The sequence below is a fragment of the Neophocaena asiaeorientalis genome, unplaced genomic scaffold (genome assembly GCF_003031525.2).
Source record: "Neophocaena asiaeorientalis asiaeorientalis breed wild unplaced genomic scaffold, Neophocaena_asiaeorientalis_V1.1 scaffold43, whole genome shotgun sequence".
In the NCBI taxonomy this organism is placed as follows: domain Eukaryota; kingdom Metazoa; phylum Chordata; class Mammalia; order Artiodactyla; family Phocoenidae; genus Neophocaena; species Neophocaena asiaeorientalis.
The window spans coordinates 4,757,709-4,782,496 of NW_020173674.1; the positions used below are offsets into that span (position 1 = coordinate 4,757,709).

Below are 24,788 nucleotides of genomic sequence, written 5' to 3' on the forward strand. Positions count from 1 at the left end.
CTACACAATTCTCTACCCTTCTGGAAGCTCTAGAGAAACAACAATAAAGGACAAAGAAAAGGAAACAATAGCCCAGGAGAATGCCAACAAATTTATGAGAGACAGAAAATGGAGAAACAATTCCGAAAGTCCAACATCCAAGTAACAAAAGTTTTAGAACATATTATAATTCACCACTGATCTCCCTTGTCAAAAAAATGTTTTTTCTCAGAGCATAAAGAAGTGACTCTCCCCCTAAGACCTACATGTGGCACCACGTTGAGTGGTAAAAGATCCTTTAAGACACAGTGTGAAAGTCCATGGTATCGGAGATTAAAAAAAAAAAAAAAAAAAAAAAAGAGTATCTAAACTCTTCTAGTGAGGAAAAACTTATAAAAGGACTGGAAATCAGAATGACATCAGCTTCCTCAATAGCAATTCTGGAAAAGAACATTTTTAGACCTGGAAGGTCTGAAAGATTTATTCACAGTTTCTTGAGGAAGCTACTGGATGGAGAATGGGCTTCACTAAAGCATGGCAGTAAGCCATGAGAGGAAGACACGGAATCCATGAGACCAGGGATCCAACACACAGGGAAGCAAAGATGACTCCCAGAAGGGGCGACACCTGCAGCTACAGACAAAGTCAAGAGGAACCAGTTTGGAGTAAACCATGAGGCAGAGGGCTCTGGAAAGGATATGTCCAAGGAAGTGTATTGCCAGATGTATGTTACCGTGTTGAGAAGGATTCTGCAAATTAAGTCAGAGATTTAGGGATTAATTAACCAAAATATACATACTTTTATTACTGATATTAACCAAAGTTGTGCTTTAACTATGTTGGGAGATGTGAGAGGATAAGAGCTATGCATATAAGAGTTAAACCTTAACCTTCATAATCAGAAGTAAGGCAGATTAGAAACTGCTACCTACAGGTATATAATTTAGAAATGCATAAGGAAGTAATAAAGATGAGGAAACAGCTAAGAGATGGAGGTAGCAGCTCCTAGTGAGTAAGTAACTCACTTACTCACTAGGGGCTGGCGATGAGGAAGGGGATAGGATGGGAAAGATGAAATAGATGATTGTTATTTTTTGTTATAAATCTTGTGATACCATTTGACTTTTTAAACTATGCACCTATGTAAGCTATGTACCTATGTATGATAAAATAAAAAATTATGAAAAGAAAGAAAATATAAAGCAGCACAATCCCTGGCATTTAGGACAGGCTCTATAAATATAAGCACAATCTAAAATCAGGGTATTATAAAAGACTATCTAACAGAAAGACTCTGAGGTGACTACATGCACTTAAGATTCCTACGTACAAAAAACAAAGAAATAGAAAAATCCAACCAACAGCAAAAACCACAATGGTACCTTTTCAGTTTAGGTCCTTTCCCATCCCATTTTTTCTGCCATGAGTGTGTGAAGCAACTCCAGAGACGTAGGACACCTGGGGGTACCATACTGAGATTGCCAAATCTGGTCTGCCACCTTTTTTATAAATACAGGCCCTGAGCGAAGAATGGTTTTTACCTTTTTAACTCTTCGGGGGTGGGGGTGGGGGAGTATCAAAAGGACGATATTTCGTGACTTGTACAAATTCTACGAAATTCAAATTTCAGTGGCCATAAAGTCTTAACAGAACACAGTCACACCATCCTTTACATTCTGTCTCTGGCTGCTTTTACGCTACCAGGGCAGAGTTGAGCAGGTATCACAAGAGACCACATACGGTGCTATCACTTTGCACTGCAGCTGGGCGCTCTCCACATCGCAGCGACACGGGCATAACTCAACAGTGCTTAGAGTGCCATACGCTGTACTGCAACATTTCATTATTGTAAGTGCACACCCAACATGTCAAAACAAGAAAAGAAAACCTGGACTTCAAATGTTGTGTTTTTAAGGTACAAATGGGATGTGAACTATTTTGTTATGAAATTAGATGGCAAAGCACTGTTTATTATGCAATCATACCATCCCTGTGCTAAAATACACTATATGCTGACATTACCAGACTAAGCGGTCATCACAGTATTCCCAACTCACAAGAAAGGAACAGTCAGAAAAGTCAGAAAATGTTAAATGGAGTATCCTATTACAGGAGAACTTCTTCACAAAAATAAAAAGATGAAAACAAAGCTTCAATCAAAGCTGGTTTCTAAGGTCGCTTGTTAATAAGTTAAAGAAGCCGGGCTTCCCTGGTGGCGCAGTGCTTGAGAATCCGCGTGCCGATGCAGAGGACACGGGTTCGTGCCCCGGTCTGGGAAGGTCCCACGTGCCGCGGAGCGGCTGGGCCCGTGAGCCATGGCCGCTGAGCCTGCGCGTCCAGAGCCTGTGCTCTGCAACGGGAGAGGCCACAACAGTGAGAGGCCTGCGTACCGCAAAAAAAAAAAAATTAGTTTTTGAAATCCAGCATCACAATAGAAAAATGGATAATTGTTTTAACTATAAATGAATCTGACAGTCAGATCATAGCTTATCACTGCATACTACTGGACTTCTTATATCTGAACCCTCAACTGAATTCTCCACTCAGTCAGGCAGGTAAGAAACTGAACAGTTCACACCTATGGGTTAGAACCTATCCCAAGGCAGAGGAAAAGGAAGGGCTGGGCCACATAAGCAAAAACAAACAAAACCATATGAGACAAGGTGCTCAGAGTGAATGACTACTTAAAGGGAATTCTCCCCATCAGGATTTATACAGAATAATATGAAGATAAAAACTGGACAAATCAGAACCTTTCTACAAGAGTTGGTGCTTCACTATGTAAGCAGAAGGGGATGCTGAGGAAGAGTTATTCACAAGGGACTGGAGGTGGGGGAGAGCACAGGCAAAGTGGCTTACTGCCTAGGAAAGATTGGGGCCTGGGGATTAGAAGCAGAGACCTGTTATAACAGAACAACTATAGTATCTCCTGAGAAAGTGAGCCTGAAAGGTAGATGATTAAATTGGTTTATGCCCACCTGCTCCTCCAGTTACTATGGAACAAATGAAATTGGATTAAGTATGTGTGCATAGCCCCAAAAAGGTCCTACTGGGCCACTTACTATTAAGTGCCAATTGATTCAAAAGCCAAATATGCAAAGTAAACCTCTGGTCTTTCACAAAAAAATTCAGTAAAGAGTTGCAAAATGATAGCAATTAAGACTCAAAAGAGTCAGGTGGCTGGCTAGAAGCCAGATGTCCTTTGGCTGGTGTAAAACGAACACAAATCTCACACACACACACACACACACACACACACACACACACACACACACAGGTGACCTAGAAGCAGTAGCTGGGTCGCTACTAGCAGTCTTTCTCTGGCATGCTACTTCAGCTTGCTAGGCCTGTCTAGTCCTTAGGGCCCAGCTCAATCCCACCCCAACCCCCATCCCGTGGAAACTGGGAATCCCATGGGTGCTGCAGATTCTACGACATACCAGAACAAACTACAGAGCCTGTTATTTAACTTCCTAAAAATACCATAGCGCCACGGAGCCAGGTGGTACCTGGCTCAAAGTGATGACCCAGACCAGGTCCACCTAGACTCCAGGGTCTCAAGTCAGTAAACTGCTTTCCTTGATGTAACTCATGGAAGGAAACTCCTCATAATTTTAGTGACCTTACCTTTCAAACCAAGTTTAAAAATTAAAAGAAATGTTTTCTTTTCTGTGGCTCCTTGCCCATTACAGGTTATCCTGGCAACGGTTGTCTTCCAATTTACTGCATTAGCAGATTAGCAGAATAAAGCGGGATGGTGCACATGAAACAGAAGTTCCCCTATAAAGAAAAAAAGAGCAAAAATGACAACGTGTTCTCTTTTGTTCGGATGAGAGCTGCCATTAAAAATACTGGTTCAAGGTCTTCATTCACACACAACTATACCTCAGAGGACTGAAAAGTACTAGCTAATTGAATTCTTTTCTATGTAACAAGAAGAAAAAAGGCACTGTCATCCCTCTACCTAAGCTTTTATCCTACACTAAACAATAACCCAGAAATAGATACACAGTAAGAGCACTATCAGTGAGCAAATAAGAAAAAATACATATGCTTATCTTTGTCTTATGAAAACATCAATGATATTCTTACTCAACACAGGGTTAACTACAAAGGCACCATATTTTACAACACTAAAACAAGTTTTAGAAGTATCTCCCTCTAAATGTCCCCAAGGAGCCCCGCGTAATACCTTTAAACAACTGTAACTTACTAGGAACTATGAGCAGAACATTAAGTTCACTTAAGTACTCGCTGCAGCCGAATCCTGTCTCTAATGTGAATTAACCAGATGCTTCACACAAAAGGACTGTAAATTTAAACTGTCTTCCAAGGCACTTCATTTATAACTAAATACTGCAGGAAAAGACACAAACTATGGACAATATACCAATCAGAAATCCTATAAGGGTGCAGTCTACAAGGCATCTCAAAATAAATGCCATTTATTTAATGCCTTTGTTCCACAAAATTCACACTACATTCTGATCAACTCAACACTTTCCCTCAAAATAAATAGAAACAATGCTAACCACTTGCTAAAAGAAACAAAATGAATCAACAAAAACTGTAACAAACCTAGTTTAAAATGAAGAAAATATTTGACTCTAAAAAACATTTTACCAGTGAAATGTTTTCTCAACAAAAACTTAAAAAAGTGTTTAATTGATCACCTAAATTTTTGCTTTAAATCATAAGAACAGATCATGTGCCACCACAGTGTTTAGACATGACCAACTTAGCATGTTAGTGTAAAGAGTACATTTCTAAATGTCATAGGTAATTCTAGTCCCATCACAACCACTCTGTGTTAGGGGTTCCAGACCCCTTTAAAAATCCAATGAAGTTATATACTCCACAAAATGCACACGCCTGCGCACACATACATATATTTGACATTTAATCTGAGTAGCTGTAGGACCCTCAACTGATCTACAGTCTTTTCTCCCACCAGCCAAGATCACCTACTTCTGGACTTCCCTAGTGGTGCAGTGATTAAGAATCCACCTACAAAAGCAGGCAACATGGGTTCGAGCCCTGGTCGGGTAAGATCCCACATGCTGCAGAGCAAGGAAGAGCCCATGCACAACTACTGAGCCTGCAAGCCACAACTACTGAGCCTGTGGGCCGCAACTACTGAAGCCCGCATGCCTAGAACCCGCCCTCCACAACAAGAGAAGCCACCGCAATGAGAAGCCCACGCACTGCAGCAAAGAGCAGCCCCCACTCGCCGCAGCTAGAGAAAGCCTGCGCGCAGCAACAAGGACCCGATGCAGCCAAAAAAAAAAAAAATTACCCACTTCACCCACTTCCAAGCCAGTCAGTCAATCACAGGCTCCCAGCAGAGTTGTACCAACCTGCCTGCCTCACTGTGCTGCACACTCCCATCCAGGGAAGCCAAAAGATAAGACAGCTGTCAACCCGCTCAGAGCATCACAAATCCAGGTGCTTATTAAGTTGTAACAAGTATGCTGAGACATAACCCACTTTTCTGGAAAAAGGTCTTTAATTGTTCAGTCTTTTCCCTTAGACTAATTACGGGAAAGAGAGGGTCTATACTATTGATAAGAAATCTGGTTTTTTCTAAATTGTGAAAATGTGGGAAACAAGATCAAAAGATACAAAACAGAATGAAATGGTATATAAATGCACTATTGGGACTCCTGGGTAAAGAATGTATATTGAACACACATTGAAATGCCTCTAAAAGTACAGTAAAAGAACTGTTTTGGTTGTTTTGCCTTGCTTTTTAAAGGCATAATCCCAAGAACCAACAAAATTAGGGAGCAAAAGGAATATTAGTTGAAAAAGCTATTTAATGAACACTTAGATTCCCAAATCTCCTTGCCTTCTTCTGTGCTTCCCAGCCCCATCAGATGACAGAAGGAAGCCAAAAAGGATGGTGACTCCAGCACAGCTGAGGGTGGGTCTGCCAGTGAAAACAGAGGGAACTGTGTGAACTGCAGAAAGAATGCAGAGACAGGCCCCCTCAACTGCCCACCCCACCTCCAGCCAGATTCTCCTATTGGGCTCTGACATTCCCAGCCAGGATGAAAACTAACTGAAAGTGTCTTCTAATCACTGACCTCAAGAAACAAACACCTGAAAATCCTGACACTGGGGACTTCCCAACCAAAGGAGCTCAACTCATCACACTGCTGAAAGGTTCACAGCCACTGAGCCCCCACCCATGAATGGGGGCTCCAATCAACCACCCTCATTCCAATCTTTTCTTTAAAAGTCTTCATTGTAAACTTGCAGAACAGCTGCAAGAGCAGTACAAGAAGCTCCCACAGAGCCTTCACCTAGATTCACAACTAACCACTGTATCACTTTTGCTCTTCCATCCATCTTCTGCAGCCATCACGTCCTTTACCTTTAAATAGCTCGCTGTGTATTTCCTAAGAACAAGGGTATTCTCTTCCACAACCACAGTAAAGTCAGGAATGCAACACATTAACTGTCCCATACAGACTCTACAGTTCACATTCCAATTCCGCCAACTGCTCTACGTCCCTTACGGCAATCCCCCTTCACCTCAATCCAGATCATGGATCACACCTAATGTCATGTTTCCATATGAAACAGTTCCTCAGCAATTCTCTGTCTTTCACTGGCATCTTTGAAGAATATAGGGTATAAATATCTGGCAGTACTACCACACAAGTGGTAAGTGAGGTTTGTTTTTCCTAGAGTATCACATAAGTAGTAAGATAATGTCTGTGTGTCCCATTATTGGGATTTTGATCACTTGGTTAAGATGATATTTGCCTCATTTCTCCACTGTAAAATAACCAGTTTCCCCTTAGTAATTAACTAGTAAATAATCTGTAGGAAGATATTTTGAGATTATGTTCTTAAAACACTCAACCAATAGTTTTAGCATCCACTGGCAATTCTTGTCTTAATCAACTGTTACTGACAGTTATACAACGATGTTTATTTTGTAAATCTACTGTTCCTTCTACACTTACCAGTTGACATTATAATTCCAGTAAGGTTATGTTCCCTTTTTCCCATTCATTCTTTAATTCATTATCAGTGTGGACTCACGGATTCTTATTTTATTTATTAATATCACCATTCATTCTGATGCTCAAGTTATCCCAGATTTGGCCAGTGGGAACCCCTTCAAGCAGAGGACTGTGTGCTTTCCATGTTTTTTGAGTACTTCCTTATTTCCTTGCATAACAACATGTTCTAGATTAATCTTGTACATTCTCTGCCCCAGCTCTAAAATCACCCATTTCTCCAAGGAGCCCTGGTTCCTTTTAGTGGAGGGTGTGATTTAGAAATGAAGATCTGAGAACTAAGTATGTTCACAGATAGTGAACAAAGCTGGAGAAAGAATGGCAATTTCATATGATTCAACTCTATGTGTTGTGTGTGTATATACCCCGACTTTAAATGTGAACGAAAACCACGGGTTCTAATAACATCTCAGGAAAGCCTCTATCATGAAACGTAGAGTGCAAAACAAAACAGAAAAATGCAGGATGGAGGAAAGACTATACAAGAAAAAGAGTACATTAAAAAAATTATCCTCAGAAAGATAAGTTAATGTATCCATCAAATTTTTTTTAAAAGGGATATTATTTAAAAGGGCACTGAGAATAATTAGCAGACTAATACATTAGGAAAATGACTTCCAACCCAGAAGTCTATACCCAGCCAAACTATCAATCAAGAGTACACAGAAAGTCTCAATAGACTTACCCTCTCACACCCCCTTCCTCACAGAAAACTACTAGAGACTGTGCTCCACTAAAACAGAGAAACAGGAACAGGAAATTCAATGAAGGAGAGAGGCAAAATGAACTCCCAGGGTCCCAGCAGACAATGTGTTCCCAGCAGGGAGGACAAGCCATCCAGTCTGGAGCAGGTAAAAATTTCTTCCAAAAGATAAAGCTGATGGAATACCTGAACATGTAACTGGTGAAAAGTGTGAGGCTAAATTAGTGATTGAGACATTAAAAAAAAAAAAAAAAAAGTTGACACATTTCCAAGGAATACCAGAAGTTGTTTAGGAAAAGTATTTATAATTTACTACTTAACATTATAAATAGCATCCCAAGTAATAATGGATAAATACTGATTTAACCAAAATTGCAATAAAACTGTATTGGAAAGATGGGGAAGACAGAATGTGGGGAAGAGGGTGCAGTGAGGGAAAAAGAGTAAGCTAATCCTTATCTTCCATATCTTTTCAGACAGGGAAATCAATAGATGTGCTTAAAACTAAAAAAATCAGCAAGCATGCATGTAATTATGAACTCTTCCAGTATGCTCTTCACACATATGGAGGTAAATATGTGTTTTTTAACTGGCTAAAAGAGTTCTAAGTAATATAGTCACCTTCAGGGAAGGGGGAAAGAGGGAGGGGTGGCTAAAAAGTGCTGTCATCTTACCTTATCCAACCTCCTAAAGCTAGCTCACTCTTAAATGGAGATATGCAAAACTGACAAAATTTTTTTTCAAATAAAATTTTAAGAAGAATGCTAGACTGGGAGGGAGTATTAAATGTTGAGACCAGAGAACTATAACATCAGCTACTCATTAGTTGTGTGACCTAAGGCAAGTCATTTGACCTGAGTATCCATTTCTTCATCTACAAAATAAAGGAGCTGGACTAAGTTAACTCTAAACTTTCTTCCTCTTTCAATAAATTTATGAATCTAATATAAAAATAAAGTAATCAAAGCTTTAAATATGGTGCCAGTGGCCATGGACAAGGGCAAATTAAATTACAGAAAGAATGAAGCAGGACTTGGTGAAATAATAAATGGAGAGAGCAGTAAAATGGAAAAAAATAATTCTGCTTTAAGCCTGTGGGTCCCGAGAGGGTGCTGATGGTGAAGGAGAAACGAGAAAAGCACTGTTTTAGAAATGAAGACAAAAGAGTTCCTGATCCTGGCCTGGAACGAACTGAACTGACAGTATCCAGACAAACTATGACATGGGTCCGCTGGAAAAAACCTAACTAAGCTGGAAACAAATGTTTGTGTTAAAAGTTAAAACATACAGATGATGGTGGAATCCATAAGGATGATGAAAAGTTCTTCCCAAAGAATACAGAAACTGAAAAAGGAGGAATTCTCCCCTCGTATTTAATTACTAGGAAACCATAAGTTTTACATCATGATTAAAGGACAAAAATGAGAAAGGGGCATGGCTAGAGAGCAGACTATTGAAAGGCAGTGGGAGCAACAGCACAATGTCATACAAGCTAAAGGAGGAAAAATACAGATTTGCTAATAAAGAATATAATACACAGCTTACTAGCTGACGTCACAGTGCATTCGGGCTGCTATAACAGAATACCATATATTGGATGACTTAACAAACAACAGAAATTTACTTCTCACACTGCTATAAACTGGGAAGTCCAAGATCACAGCATCTGTAGTGTCTGGTGAGGACCCCCTTCCTGGTTCATAGACCACAGCCTTTTCTGTGTCCTCACACGGCAGAAAGGGATGAGGGAACTCTCTGGGATCACCAATCCCAATCATTAGGGCTCCACTCTCACACCTCATCACCCGCCAAAGGCCTCACTTCCTAACACCATCGCACTGAGGATTAGGTTTCAACATATGGATGTTAGAGGGGAGACAAACATTCGGTCTACAGCAGTTGACATCATTAGATTATTCTTTCAGAGGAAATGGATCCAGAGGGGGCCCCTCAAAAAAGGAAAACAAGATTTTTTTTTAAAGATAATATACTTTTACTTTTGTATTTATTTTTGCCAATCATTCCTTAAAGGAGCCACATCTTCCTCAATAGGCATATAACATAACTCTATCAAAAAGGGTCTCCTCTTTCCAATACTACTGACCCTGATTAAGGCCAATGAAGAGAATGTAAGAACATAATTATAAAAATATCAGTCAAGAATGAGGGCTGGTTTAGCCTAAAACAGCAAAGGAACAGATTCTCAGCTAAAGAGTATCTAAATATGTACTTGCTTAGTCACAGAACTCAAGAATAGCAAGAATGAATATCTACCCTTACAAACCCTTTGTGCCAGCATTATACACATGCTTCTCAAACCTCTTAGGTATTATTCCCATTTTATCACTGAGAATAATAAGAAAGGACACTCCAAATAACCCTTAATGAACCCTCAATTTATTTATTTTTTTAAAAACTCACTTTGGGGAAAAAGGAATAATAACCTGCTCCCTATGCTCTCATATGACTTTTTACCATAAATTCCATGATACTCTTCACAAATGCAAATTCACAAGAGGAAGCCGTAGCTATTACATAACATGCAAGGAAATATTTTCTCCTTGTGTCACATATCATACACAAACAACTAAAGACAACCTCTCAGTTACAGACAGGTGATACAGCCTAGAGCCTGGACCCACAAAAGCAAGCAAGTCTACTCTTATTAACATCAGGGAGCCCTAAGGTAGGCCAGCTCAATCAGAGTTATCATTTTAATGTGGATCTCCATGATCCTATCTCTGCAAATGTGCTCACAAATGCTCTCCAAAACACCCAAGTCTAGAGAGATGCAAGATAAAGAGATGGGAAGATATTCCATCTCTATGAGGTCTTGCTCACCATTTTATCCTCAATGCCTAGCACACTGTAAATTAAAAAAAAAAAAACAAAAACCCGTATTTTGACCACAAAAATCATGAAAAATGAGCACACAACCACTCATAATTGGGAGAAACAAACTAAGTAAGTAACATCATTTGGATGACTTCAGAGGCATATTTCAATATATATGTATGTATGATATATATATATATATATATACACACACATAGATACACACATATATGTAACTATCAGCTAATTTCAGAACCAACCAATTTAATACAAGCTGTGGCAAGAATACAGGCTTCTAAAGCATTAATCAAAAATTACTGTGACAAGAATGCAAAAAGACTGCTTTTTAAAGTATAAAACACCCAAGGTAAATCCATACTACCACCTTTTAAAAGCAAAATCAGGTACGTAAAGGACTAAGTAAAAACTTTGGCACCTGACTGGATTACGTCATCGTCCAGCTATGCACCCTAATGGACACTCAAATCACTGCCATCGTACATGAAAGCCAAACCAATCTCAGTCGCTATTAAAATCGAGCCAAATCATAAATTAGTAAATTAGCATCCAAAGTAAAGCCCAGAAATCCAACGCTGCCTCTTACAACAACAACAGTGTGCAGGGATGTATAGCAATGGTACAAAAGACTACATGATTCCAATCGCCAAAGCTATACTTAGCTGGCTCAGCCACGGTTACACATCAAGCTTAATTTGATGTAAAAACTTCCATAATCCTGAGTACAAAAGCAAGAAAGACATCAAACTTTTTGTCGGGCATCTTAGTAACCAAGTGATTAATATGTGAAATCGAAGTACAGAGACTGGAAAACATGCTAAGCAGCATGAAGATGAATGAATGTTAGCACTGAAAATTCAACCCAAGGATGGGATTTTCAACTGGCAAACCAAGACACCTGACAGATGGAAAAGGAAAAGCCCTTCTTCATATAGGCTCTTGGTTACTATCCTAAAGAGCAGATGAAATATGAACCAAGAAAGGGCCCAAGTCACAACCGGTTATAGCACTGCCACAAGCTCTGAGTGATTTTCTTCCTCCTACGTTTAAACACAAACCTGATTTCTAGCTGGCAATTCTAATCATAGTCATAACTCTTGGTGCCCACCGCTAAAACTTCAAAGTTATCCAAAAAACTGTTTTAAGGGGAATGCTCTAGACCTACACTGTACAATACAGTAAGCCACCTGCCACACACAGCCACTGAGCACCTGCAGTGTGGCTAGTAAGACTAAGGAACTAAATTTTCAATTTTCTTTTAACTTAAATAGCCACGCTGACAAACAAAGAATACCATTTTACTGGGCGGCACTGCTCCGACTCACATTAAAAACTAAGCACAGGATAAATGTTTATGGTCTACAATTTTGAGCCAGTTTACACCTCTAGGCTTCAACTTTCTCAACCAAAAAATATAAAGAGAGTTCCATTAGACTGTCTCCAAGACTAAAAATAAACTAGTGCAGCATATAAATGAAAAGTCTCGGGACTTCCCTGGCAGTCCAGTGGCTAAGACCCTGTGCTCCCAATGCAGGGGGCCTGGGTTTTATCCCTGGTCAGGGAACTAGATCCCTGACCACATGCCACAACTAAAGAGATCCCACATGAGGCAACAAAGATCCCATGTGCTGCAACTAGGACCCGAAGGGAAAAAAAAGCCTTCATTAAAACTGTTGCAGTGTAATTAAAGCTACACACCCCGGGCTTCCCTGGTGGCACAATGGTTGGGAATCTGCCTGCCAACGCAGGGGACACGGGTTCGAGCCCTGGTCCAGGAGGATCCCACATGCCACGGAGTAACTTAGCCCGTGCACCACAACTACTGAGCCTGCGCTCTAGAGCCCGCGTGCCACAACTAGTGAAGCCCACGCACCTAGAGCCCGTGCTCCGCAACAAGAGAGGCCACCGTAATGAGAAGCCCACGCACCGCAACGAAGAGTAGCTCCCGCTCGCCGCAACTAGAGAAAGCCTGTGCATAGCAACAAATACCCAACGCAGCCGAAAAATAAATACATAAAAATCTTTCCAAAAAAATAAAACCACACACCCACCTCAAAGTTATGGCAGGTTACCTCACCCTGATGATACGAGGGTATCATATTACTCCCCACTTCACCAAATTTAATGGGGAAGACCAAGAGAACATGCATTCAGTTCAGTCAGCCTGTGGGCAAGTAAACTCATCTCTCTGAGCTTGTTTTCATATCTGTAAAATGAGATGATTAGACTAAACGATCATTTAAAATGCTTCAAACTCTCAACTACTTCTTCCTTGTGGCTCTAAGAAGAAATATAAGTGAAACCAGGATACTCTAAGAAATGAAGAAAAAGGAATCAATGAATAACCACAGGCTCAAACTCTTAAATGAAATTAATTAAATTTAAACAAGATCTTAAAGTAGAGAGTCCCAATGACAGAGAATTTAAAGTTATATTGGGTTGGCCAAAACGTTTGTTCGGTTTTAAGTAAATATAAAAGATACATTTTTCATTTTCACGAAGAACTTTATTGAACAACATATTCACTAACTGAACTTTCTGGCCAACCCACTACAATATCAATGTACTCTGCTGGGAGACTGATTTGGTCTATTAGGGTGTACCCAGTTTTTTGTTTTTGCTTTAAGTCCATATGTGAACACGCTGCTTTCTACAAAGCAGGAAGATCAGTAAAACCGGGTTAACGTAGGTGGCAGGAGAACATATAGCACACAGAGGTTTGTACTGTCCCTTCCCTCACAGAAGGTGGACAAAGGAAGTCTTCCTCCTCCATCAGGCAGCTGTAGTATAATCACCATTGCTACATCCAGCTTTCTCAGACAACATCAGATGCTCGCTTACTTTATCAATGATCCAAACCAAGTAAAATGATGCTCTCACGATAGGAGCTATGGTTATTTTTAGATGCAATAAGGCAAACTGGAGTGTGAATTCATCCATGAAGCTGGTAAGATATGTTATACCCATCTTTCCTGTGGTATACAACTCAGAACATATATAAAACAGGACAGGATCCTTTAAAAAGAACCCTAACAGGTATCTGGAGATGGGAATATAGACTAATAATTCATGTGAAGTGTGTTAAAAGGCAGAAAGTCAAGAGAGAATGACAGGCTTAACATCGCTCTTCAAAGGCATATTTTCACATACCTTCTGTGCCTATACCAGACCCACTGATATTTTTTTCAATCTTTTAAAATGGGGGGAAAGAATCACTCTCAAAGTCCCTGGTTTATAGCATGGTAGAAAAAACAAAACCAAATTCTACCTTTTGAAGAATAAAATGTTTTAGCGGGACTTCCCTGGTGGCACAGTGGTTTAAAATCCTCCTGCCACTGCAGGGGTCGCAGGTTCGAGCCCTGGTCCGGGCAGATCCCACATGCCGCAGAACAACTAAGCCCATGTCCCACAACTACTGAGCCTGTGTCCCAGAGCCCGCGAGCCACAACTACTGAGCCTGCGTGCCACAACTACTGAAGCCCACGCGCCTAGAGCCTGTGCTCCGCAACAAGAGAAGCCACCGCAATGAAAAGCTCATGCACCACAACGAAGAGTAGCCCCCACTCGCCACAACTAGAGAAAGCCCGCGCACAGCAAGCGAAAACGCAGCCAAAAAATAAAAAGTTTTAGCTGATACTGACTTTCCTTTACATTACAGGTGATTTAATCAGGCCACCACTGATGGACCATTTAGTTTTCAATTTTCACTATCACCAAAAAATGCCAGGGTTCCCAGAAGTGGAACTGCTGGATTAAATAATGTTCATTTCTAATTAGCTGCACGATAGCCATTGGAGGTCATGGCTATCCACATTCCCACCACCAATGGAAGTATGTATGCCTGGTTCCTCACACCCTTGCCCAACAACGTCTTTTTCTCTTAAGAGCACTGTTCATGTCTAAGAGCCATTTATACTTCACTTTTCTGCCAACTGTCTGTTTATATCCTTTGTTCATTTTTCTACTGGGCCTGTCTTCTCAATGGTTTGTAGTGGTTATTTAAAAGTAAGAAAAGGAGCCCTTTGTCTCAAAGCATTCCCTCTTCAGCTCATTCCAATCTGTACCACTCAACTGAAACTGCCTTTTTAAGTCACCAGTGACCTCCAGATGGGGCTAAATCTAAGTGAAACTCTTCTGTCCTCCTCTCAACCTCGCTCTCGGGAGCATTCAGTACTGTTCACCAGGAGACCCTCCTTACTGGCACCTTCTCCTCACTTGGCTTCTTTGAGATCACACCCACCTTGATTTCTCACTGGCCACCTCTCGGTCTCCTCCGAGGCAGAGGTTCCCACAGGGTTCAGACTGTGGACACTACCTAGGTACACTCTCCCCAGCTGACTACAGTGGCTGGGGTGTCCACTTCCATGTCTTCTACTCACCCTGTTGCCGAAGCAACCGAAACAAGGCCTGGGGAGACTTCAAAAAAAAAAAAAAAAAAAAAATGGTTTTGTTGAATAAATGAAGCCGTCTCCACAGGTTTTTAAATATACCTCTGTAAACACAGTTGAGATTCAAATTTATAAAACCAACTAAGGCCATCTCTGCACTTCAAACACAGGTACCCAACTATTAGCAGACATTTCCCCTTGGATGTCTTGCAAGCACATTAAATTTAGTATCTCCTAAACGGGTTTTTGCTCTCTATCATACACTGACCAGCAACCAAACCTTTTCCTCACTAAGTTCTCCCTGCCCCAGAAAAGGCACACCCCAGCTGTAAAAGACAGAGTCTGGCTCCTCTTTTCCCTTCCAATATCCAATTCATCAAAATTTTGTCAACTCCATCTTCTGAGTATCTCCCCTTCTTCATCTTCCTCTGCCACCACCCGGAGGACAAAAACAGCTTCCTACTTCATCTCCTTGCATCTCCTCTGGCCCTTTAAGCCACCGTTTACTTGCGTTCCTATTCAGTGACCTCTGCCACTCCACGTGAGCAATAATAACAGCGGTGATAATCTGATCTATGCGGTCCACTGTGGTAGCCATATAAGGCTTTAAGCACATGAAACATAGCTAGTTCGAACTGAGAAGTACGTATGTGTAAAATATACACTTGACTTCAAAGACTTAGTACAAAAGAAAGAAGTGAAAATATCTCATTAATAATTTTATATGACATGCTGAACTGACAATATTTTGTATTACTGGGTTAAATAAAATACATTAAAACTAATTTTACCTGTTTCCTTTTCATAAGGCCACTAGAAAATTTATGATTACATATGTAGCTTGCACTGTATCTCTATTGAGACACTGTCCTGATTCACTGAGGGCACCAGCATGCCATCTTTTTAAACCACATGTGACCAAAGCATTGAAAGCACCAGGCCTGGCACTGGGCAGGCACCCAGATATTTGCTGAAAGAATTATGGTCAACAATTGGTATCCTTTATGTACACTCATTTAAAAACAAAACACTGAAAATTTAGCTCTTACTTGAAGTTGAACCACACTTTTAAAGTACAATTTGGGCTTCCCTGGTGGCGCAATGGTTAGGAATCCGCCTGCCAATACAGGGCACATGGGTTTGAGCCCTGGTCCGGGATGATCCCACATGCCGTGGAGCAACGAAGCCCGTGCGCCACAACTACTGAGCCTGTGCTCTAGAGCCCGTGCGCCACAACTACTGAGCCTGCGCTCTAGAGCCCGTGCGCCACAACTACTGAAGCCCGCGCGCCTAGAGCTCGTGCTCCACAACAAGAGAAGCCACCACAATGAGAAGCCTGCACACCGCAACGAAGAGTAGCCCCTGCGCGCAGCAACGAAGGCCCAACACAGCCAAAAATAAATGATAACAAATAAAATAAATTTTAAAAAAGAAATGAAATACTATGTGTATTAAAACAACTTTTTTTTTTTAATTCAACAAATGTATACGGAGACCTGCTCTGCAGAGCACACCAAAGCCAGGTGTCCTGACTTCTAGCTGGTACCGCGGCAGGGTCACTGCACCCAGTCACCCTTTCATTAAGGAAACCCATGACATGGAGTCAGAGAAAGGCCTTCTTTGTTTTTCATATTTTGCATTCTTACAATAAATCATTTGAATTTATACAAATAGTACACAAATACATTCTTCTAAACTACTGTAACAATACAAAGGGACAATCTCCTTCTACCTACCCAGCTCCTTGCAATCACAGTAATCAGTTTCAGAACTGTTAAGAAAACAACTAAGTTGAAACTTTACACATACATGAATTCTAAGAAATACTTTGTCTACTTCTCTAACATTCATCCTAATTATGTCATTAATTTTTGTAATTTTTCGGTGCTGAATTTTCTGCTGGAAGGGAAAGTCAGAAACTGGGGAAGACTGGAAATTTAAGGTGGCCTAAAAAGATTTTGAGTCATCAACCCTTAAAACTTAGTCATCACAACTCAAAAAATCAGCCATGAGAGAAGGAAAGCTAGTGGACAGTATAAGGAGGGGAAAAAAAAGTAGACGGTTAACATGGAAAGTCTAATTAATAAGATTTAGGTCGTGATCATCTTGTAATGTATTTAAATATCCAATCACTATGCTGTACACCTGAAATTAACATAATATTGTCGTACCAACAATATGTCAAGTGAAAAAACAAAACAAAACAAAACAAAAAACCTGGGAGGTGGGGCTTTGCAAAAAGTATCACACCACCTTATGTTATGCCCTGCAACATTTAAACTACCAGAGAGGGTGTGGTATCTTCAAGAGGGCAAGGCTTACAGTCAGTGTGGGGTCTTCTAAAGAAACAAAAAATGCACTCTCAGATGGCCTCACAAACACACAGAGTACATTTCAAAACAAACATTATTACATTTTAAGTCTAGAACTATAATCTGAATGGATTTCAATGTGATTTAGGTTGGAAGCCCTTTAAAAATTTCAATTTGGGTCCACATTCAACCTCCAGAGACAGATCACAACCAAAGAAGACACATGAGCGAGACTGCAGGAAAGGTTACGCCCAAACAGAGAAACTTACAACTACCTGCTTACAAGGCAGAGGACACTGTGGGGATACTACAAGACAAAAAAAATCGAGGTCTTCCACAGATGGCAAGTGAGGTAGGGGGAATTGTTTTAACTGGTAGACCTTATTCGGATCCTGATTTGCCAAAATTAGAAAACTGTATATATAAAAATTATCACATTTGAGACAATTGGAAATTTCAACTCCGACTAGGTACTGGATAGTATCAAGCAACTGCTTTGTGGGAGTTTTATTTAGATGTTATAGTTTTGTGGTTATGTTATGGTTAAAACAAAAAAAAGTTTATTTTTGAAAGATTTATACTGACATATTTACAGAAGAAACAAGATAATTATTTTGAGATTTTCTTCAAAGTAATATGTAAGGGGCTAGCCATAAAGGAAAAATTAAACAACTGAATTCCATTAACTCCTCTTCCTCCAGAGACACAATGACAACCCACAGAGTAGGCAAAGATATTCACCATGTTTGTATCTCCTGAAAGATTCATATCCAGAATAAAAGAAACCCTACCAATTGTTGTGTTTGAAAATATGTCCACGGGCTTCCCTGGTGACGCAGTGGTTGAGAGTCCGCCTGCCAATGCAGGGGACACGGGTTCGTGCCCCGGTCTGGGAAGATCCCACATGCCGCGGAGCGGCTGGGCCCATGAGCCATGGCCGCTGTTAAATGCATTGAGACTTTTGAGGTTGTGTCATACAAATGATAGCTTCCACTTGGTGCTATTTCTCTCAAATCACTCTCTCAGGGGAAAGTCAGTCACCATGTCCTGGGGACAGGACACTTCGGCAATCCTGTCAAAGGCCTACATGAAAAGGAACTGTGGCCTCCCACCGACAGCCAGGACTAACTTGCCAGGCATGTGAATGAGCCACCTTGGGAAGGATCCTCCAACTCCAGTCAAGCCTTCAGAGGCTGATAACATCCAAGCCAAATGGCCCAGCCAAGTCGCTCCCAAGTTCCTAACCCACAAAAACTATGAGATATTAAATGTTTACTGGTGTTATAAACCACTAAGTTTGGGGATAACTGCTATGAAGCAACAGAGAGTTAATACGATAAAACAGATAATGCAACCAACAAAAGAAAAGGAGACAAATATTACTCTTCGTTAAAAAAGAATAACTAGGGGGTTGGGGAAGGGAAGGATTGAGAGTTTGGGATTAGCAGATGCAAAATATTGTATATAAGATGGATAAACAACAAGGTCCTACCGTATAGCACAGGGAACTATATTCAATAACCTGTGATAAGCCATAATGGAAAAGAATATTAAAAAGAATGTATATATTGGGATTTCTCTGGCGGTCCAGTGGTTAAGACTCCGTGCTCCCACTGCAGGGGGCACAGGTTCAATCCCCGGTAGGGGAACTAAGTAAGATCCCACATGCTGCGTGGCATGGCCAAAAATAAATAAATGAATGATGAATGAAAAGAAAAGGAAAAGCAAAAGCATGTGTGTGTGTATGGGTATATACGTATGTATAACTGAGCCACTTTGTTGCGCAGCAGAAATTAACACAGCATTGTAGATCAACTATAGTTCAATAAAATTTTAAAAAGGTAAAAATGAAAAAGGATAACTAAACAACCAAAAACAGCATGAAAAGGTGCCTGACTTCACTAGTGCAAATTAAAACTACTGTAAGGTATCACTACACAGCTAGGGGTGTAGCTAAAATGAAAAGCATGAAAGAAAGATATGAGCTATTAATGATAGTATGGAGTAAGCGGAACGTCACACACTGCTGGGGGAAGTGTAATCTGGTACAGCCACTTTAGTAGATGCAGCCACAGTTTTCCAAAATGGAATATATGCACACCTCTACGACCTAGCAATTTCACTTCTAGGTATATCCCCAACAATCTCACACACAATGTCAAGAGAAAAACTCAGACACAAGTGAACATACCATAAGATTCTATTTATTTAAGGAACAAAACTTAATGCAGTTAAGTATCAGGATACTGGCTGCCCTAGGCAGAGAGGAGGGTATGACTGAAAGGGGACAAAGGAGATACCCGGGACCCAATTACCCAGGTGGGTTTCAGACTGTGAAAATTTCATTTATGATGTGTACTCTTCTATATTTCTATTACAATTCAATAGAGTTCTAAAATAGTAACAATCCCGGAGAGAAGTGGGGGTTGAAGGAGTAAGTAGGGCAGGACTGGCCTTGGGTTTATGGTTGTTGGAGCTGAGTACCTGAGGGTTCATTACACTATTCTATATTTGTGTTAAAATTTTCCCCTAATAAAAAAGATTTTAAATATACATTAATATAAAACTGGCTGGAACTGCTGATAAAAGCATAAACTGGGGTAATTTTTCTGGCCATAGACATCAAAGGGTGTTAAAAATCTATACATTCCTTGACCCAATTACTCTGCTTTAATGAGTTCATACTAAGATATTTATCCTGAGTAAAAAAGTCTTATATATAACAATGTCCAAAGAGTTTATAACAGAAAAAAAAAAGAAAAATGTCTAAATATAGAGGTCACAGGACACTGTGGGGACCACCACAGGATAAACAATCCAGGTCATCCACAAACACATGGAACCTGAATAACAATGATTTTATCTGCACCAAGGTTCTTTTATCTATCCATTGAAATACAGTCATTAACAAAGATGTGACCCACATCATTATGTCACCAAAAACATGCAAATTAAAACAACTGGACACACCAATTAGAATGGCCAAAGTCCAAAACACTGACACCAAATGCCGGTGAGGATCTGTAGAGCGAAGGGAACTCTCAATCACTGCTGATGGAAGTGCAAAATGGTACAGGCATTTGGAAGACAGTTTAGCAGTTTCTTACAAAACTAAACATATTCTTACCATACAATCCAGCAATCGTGCTCCTTGGTATCTACCCAAGGAAGTTGAAAACTTATGATCACACAAAAACCTGCACACAGATGTTTATGGCAGCTTTATCCATACTTGCCAATACTTGGAAGCAACCAACATGTCCTTCAGTAGGTGAGTGAATAGACTTTTCCCCTCCCCTCATGTTTCTGGGAGGGGGAAAAGAACATTTTCTTTTCTTTTCTTTTCTAGTTTGAAATATATCAGGACATTCCGTTCTTAACAAAGCTCAACTTCAAAAAAAAAACTATTTTACCAGAGCCTAACCCACTGAGGTTTTACCAGAACCTAACCTACCTGGAGGAAGGGAAATATCCAACTCCAGCCCCCTCTAACCTTCCGCATGAGGAAAGGGAAGTACACAACTCCAGGCCACTCTAGCCATCCTGTACCACCTAAGAAAAGGAAAAAAGCAGAGAAGCACCGGTGAAGTTCACAGTTCAGGGGCACAGGCTCACCAAAAGACTGAGACTGAATCACAGCACTACAGAACATTTCCCCTCCCCAGACAATTTACCACTACATTTCCAAAGGTCTATTCTTCACAGTTCCTTTTACCAGTGCATCATGTCTGCCTTTCAAAAAAGATGACGAAGCATACTAAAAAGACAAAAAACAGTTTGAAGAGATTGAACAAGCATCAGAACCAGTCATGTATGCCAGAGATGCTGGAATTATCAAACCAGGAAAGCTAACAGCTTTAATGGAAAAGGCAGACAACATGCAATAACGGATAAAATAATGCAAATAGATAAAAATTCTAAGAAAGAATCAAAAAGAAATGCTACAGACCAAAAATACTGTAACAGAAATGAAGAATGCCTCTGATAGGCCCATTAGTAGACTGGACATAGCTGAGGAAAGAAACTGCGCCTGAAGATACGACACTAGAAACTTCCAAAATGGAAAAGCAAAGAGGAAAAAAACGGGGGGGTGGGGGGGGGGGCGGGGTGCAAAATATCCAAGAGCTGTGGAACAACTACAAAAGGTATACCATACATGCAATGGGAATACCAGAAGGAAATGAGAAAAGGAAGAGAAACAATATTTGAAGCAATAATGACTGGGAATTTCCCCCAAATTAATGTTGGACACCAAACCACAGATCCAGGAATCTCAGGGAACACCAAGCAGGATAAATGCAAAACAACAAAAACAAAAACCTACACCCGGGCATATCATATATTGTCTACAAGAAACTCACTTGAAATTCAGAGACACATATAGGTTAATAGTAAAGGGATAGAGCTAGACCATACTAACACTAATTAAAACAAACTGAGAGGGCTTCCCTGGTGGTGCAGTGGTTGAGAGTCCGCCTGCCGATGCAGGGGACACGGGTTCGTACCCCGTTCCGGGAAGATCCCACATGCTGCGGAGCGGCTGGGCCCGTGAGCCATGGCCGCTGAGCCTGCGCGTCCGGAGCCTGTGCTCCGTCCGCAACGGGAGAGGCCACAACAGTGAGAGGCCCACGTACCGGAAAAAAAAAAAAAAAAACTGAGAGTGGCTATATTAATTTTAGACAGAGAAGACTTCAGAGCAAAGAAAGTTGTCAGTGATAAGAAGAGTTATTACAAAATGAAAAGGGGGTCAATACTCCAAGAAGACATAACAATCCTTAATGTTATGCAGTTAACAACAGCATCAAAATACAAGTCAAAAAAGGATAAAACTGCAAGGAGAAATAGATGAATTTACTATTGTAACTGGGGACTTTAACACTCCTCTATCAGAAATAGACAAATCCAGCAAGCAGAAAATCAATAAAGACATAACTGAACTCAACAGCACCATCAATCAACCATATAATTGACATGTATGGACTAATTCATCCAGCAGTAGCAAATCACACATTCTTCTCAAACACACATGGAATACGCACCAAGATGGACATTCTATGAAATACACCTTAACAAATTAAGAACAGAAATCATACCATGTCTGCCCTTAGACCACAATGCAATTAAACTAGAAATCAGTAACAGAAAGATAGCTGGAAAAACCCAATAAAACTCATAAGACTTTTTCCAGACTAAGGAAGAAAGAAGACCTAAACTGCTAATATCAGAAATGAAAGAGGGGAAGCACTACAGATCCCATATACAATAAAAGGATAATAAAAGAATATTATGAACAACTCTATAGCCACAGATTTGATAACCTAGATGAAATGGACCAACTCCTTGACAGATACAATCTGTCACAACTCACATAAGAATAGACAGTTTGAATAGGTCTACATCTATTAAAGAAATTGAATCAATTATTAATAACCTAAAACAGAAAGCATCACGTCCAAATGGGTTTACTGATGAATTCTACCAAACATTTAAAGAAAAAATTATACCAATTCTCTATCATCTCTTCCAAAAGACAGAAACAGAAGGAATACTTCCTAACTCATTCTATGAGACCAATCATGTTCCTTGGTATTTACTCAAACGAACAGAAAACTTATGTTCACACAAAAACCTGCACACAGATGTTTATGGCAGGTTTTTCTTAACTGCCAAAACTCGAAGGCAACCAAGATGTCCTTCAGTAGGTGAGTGCATAGACTGGTACAACCAAACAATGGAATATTACTCAGCACTAAAAAGAAATGATCTCTCAAGCCGTGAAAAGACACAGAGGAACCTTAAACGTATATTACTAAGCAAAAGAAGCCAGTCTAAAAAGGCTACAATACTGCATGTTTCCTACTATAATTCTTTCTAGAAAAAGCAAAACTATAGAGACATTAAAAAGATTAGTGAGGTCATCGGAGAGCGCTGCTCGCTGTGGGCAGAGCCTGTGTGCCACTGACGTCACCACCGCCAACTGCTTTCTGGGAGGCAGGAGTGGAAGGCCTAAGAGTTGATAACAATGGCAGATGAAGAGATTAATGAAGACTATCCAGGAGAAATTCATGAATATTTATCAACATTTGAGAATTCCACTGGGGCTGTGGATGAGATGCTGAAGAGTATGATGTGTGTTTCTAGAAATGAGTTGTTGTAGAAGTTGGACCCACTTAAACAAGCAAAAGTGGATTTAGTTTCTGCTTACACATTAAATTCAATGTTTTGGATTTATGCGGCAACTCAGGGAGTCAATCCTAAGGAACATCCAGTAAAGGAGGAACTGGAAAGAATCAGAGTATACATGAACAGAGCCAAGGAAATAGCAGACAAGAAAAAGGCTGGTGAACTGGACAGAGGCGCGGCTTCAAGAGGGCATTGGAATAAATGCCCTCTGGGAACCAAAACCTAAAAATGCACCCAAAGTTGTCAATAAAGGAAAGAGTAAAATTAACCTTTTGGTTTGATGTACGCATATTCAAAAAATATATAATTGTTTTGTGTGTGGTTAAGAATTTTATTCTTTTTCTTTTTTCTTTCAATTTACTTTTTTTTTTTTAAATTGGAGTGTAGTTGCTTTACAACGTTGTGTTGGTTTCTTCTGTGCAGCAGGGTGAATCAGCTATACGGACACATGTATCCCCTCTTTTTTTGGATTTCCTTCCCATTTGGGTCATCACAGAGCATTGAGTGGAGTCCCCTGTGCTATACAATCTGTTTTCATTAGTTATCAATTTTATACATAATAGTGCATATTTTTATTGTTTTCCACAAGATAGACGATGATTATGTACCACTGTAAGGTTTAAATGTATTCCGTATTGAATTCATATATAAAATCTGTACTTTAAATTTGTAATGCTAAATACCTTTCCCCCCAGAAAGATTAAGTTATATTTATTGAATTTCTTATAGAACACTGAGGTTTTTAACATTGTGGTATATTTATAGTTTACTGTCTCTTGACAAGACTCTTATTTCCTTATACAGGTCACTCTTTCAAGTGCCATTTTATAAGCTACTATGAAATTTAAGTTAAATGTTCTTTGTAAACATTTGTCTATTTTCAGTGAATAATGATTTTATGAAGTATGCTGAAGTTATAAATACACCTGTTTTCATTATATAATATTAAGAAAGAAAAAAAAAGATTAGTGGTTGTTAAGGGTTAAGTCTGAGGCAGGGATGAACAGGCAAAGCCCAGAGGATTTTTAGGGTAGTGAAACTGTTCTACAGACTACAATGGTGGATACGTGCTTTCATACATTTGTCTAAACCCACAGAACATACAACATTAAGAGTGAACCTAATGTAACGTGCGGACTTTGGGTGATAATGATGTGTCAACACAGGTTCATGGAGGTTGGAGGGGGGCGCGTGGGGAGACAAGGAGTATATAGGCTTCTGGCTCTGTACTTCTGCCTCAATTCTGCTGTGAACCTAAAACTGCTTATGAAATAAAATTTATTAATTTAAAAAAATGGTTAAATGTAAATTTGTGTTATGCATATTCTACAACAAGAAA

At 40.0% G+C, this 24,788-nt stretch overlaps 1 protein-coding gene and 1 pseudogene across 10 annotated transcripts in view; one reads left to right on the top strand and one right to left on the bottom strand.

Moving 5' to 3' along the window:
- Positions 1-24,788, bottom strand: part of PPP6R3 (protein phosphatase 6 regulatory subunit 3) — a 128,057-nt gene that overhangs the window by 86,460 nt on the left and 16,809 nt on the right. For 9 of the 10 annotated variants that reach the window (XM_024748903.1, XM_024748910.1, XM_024748908.1 and 6 more), the window contains exons 2-3: positions 20,721-20,818; positions 3,607-3,759 (exon numbers count right to left, since the gene is read on the bottom strand). The gene's annotated coding sequence lies outside the window, so the exon portion shown is untranslated. The remainder of the gene's footprint in view (positions 1-3,606; positions 3,760-20,720; positions 20,819-24,788) is intronic. The other variant, XM_024748902.1, reaches the window with a different exon arrangement.
- Positions 23,289-23,730, top strand: LOC112402436 (nuclear nucleic acid-binding protein C1D pseudogene; annotated as a pseudogene).